The sequence below is a fragment of the Hippoglossus hippoglossus genome, chromosome 13 (assembly GCF_009819705.1).
Source record: "Hippoglossus hippoglossus isolate fHipHip1 chromosome 13, fHipHip1.pri, whole genome shotgun sequence".
Classification (NCBI taxonomy): domain Eukaryota; kingdom Metazoa; phylum Chordata; class Actinopteri; order Pleuronectiformes; family Pleuronectidae; genus Hippoglossus; species Hippoglossus hippoglossus.
In genome coordinates, this window is record NC_047163.1 from 19781951 (window position 1) to 19783025 (window position 1075).

The following is a 1075-nucleotide window of genomic DNA, read 5'->3' on the forward strand; positions in this document are numbered from 1 at the left end:
GCAGTCAGAATGGCCGAGAGGTCTAAGGCGCTGCGTTAAGGTCGCAGTCTCCATTGGAGGCGTGGGTTCAAATCCCACTTCTGACAGCTTTCTATCAACTGAGTTAGGTCCTGACATAAGTAGAGGACCACTTTTCACCTGCACGTGTTGTTGCCAACCTCAAACAACTTTATGTATTACAGACCTCCTTTTCAAATAGTGCTATCTTTCTTCAGGTATTTTGTTCCCCTATTCTTCAGTGGGTTTTGTTTTGAAGGGGTACCTGAGGCATAGGACTTGCTTCAACTTATTAACATTCACTATCGCTGACGTCTTTACCGGCTTTGGATTCAATGTACTCAGCTTTCGCAGTCAGAATGGCCGAGCGGTCTAAGGCGCTGCGTTAAGGTCGCAGTCTCCATTGGAGGCGTGGGTTCAAATCCCACTTCTGACAGCTTTCTATCAACTGAGTTAGGTCCTGACATAAGTGGAGGACCACTTTTCACCTGCACGTGTTGTTGCCAACCTCAAACAACACTTATGTATTACAGACCTCCTTTTCAAATAGTGCTATCTTTCTTCAGGTATTTTGTCCCCCTATTCTTCAGTGGGTTTTGTTTTGAAGGGGTACCCGAGGCATAGGACTTGCTTCAACTTATTAACATTCACTATCGCTGACGTCTTTACCGGCTTTGGATTCAATGTACTCAGCTTTCGCAGTCAGAATGGCCGAGCGGTCTAAGGCGCTGCGTTCAGGTCGCAGTCTCCATTGGAGGCGTGGGTTCAAATCCCACTTCTGACAGCTTCCTATCAACTAAGTTAGGTCCTGACATAAGTGGAGGACCACTTCTCAGCTGCACGTGTTGTTTCAAAACAACACTTTGGATTCCACACCTCCTTTTCAAATAGTGTCCTGACAGAAATGGAGGACCACTTTTCACCTGCACGTGTTGTTGTTGCCAACCTCGAGCAACACTGTGTATTCCAGACCTCCTTTTCAAATAGTGCCATTTTACACCTGGAATCTGTTGGATCTGTTGAGCCTAAGATGTCATCCGCAGGGTTCCATGGTGTGGGTTCAAATCCCACTTCTGAC

At 46.5% G+C, this 1075-nt stretch overlaps 3 non-coding genes across 3 annotated transcripts; all 3 read left to right on the forward strand.

The window, feature by feature from the left end:
- Positions 1-3: 3 nt before the first annotated feature.
- trnal-aag lies at positions 4-86 on the forward strand. The gene has a single exon. It is a non-coding gene; the product is annotated as a tRNA-Leu (tRNA).
- A 264-nt stretch (positions 87-350) lies between these two features.
- trnal-aag lies at positions 351-433 on the forward strand. Its single transcript has one exon. It is a non-coding gene; the product is annotated as a tRNA-Leu (tRNA).
- A 265-nt stretch (positions 434-698) lies between these two features.
- On the forward strand, positions 699-781 carry trnal-cag. The gene has a single exon. It is a non-coding gene; the product is annotated as a tRNA-Leu (tRNA).
- The last annotated feature ends 294 nt before the right edge of the window (positions 782-1075 follow it).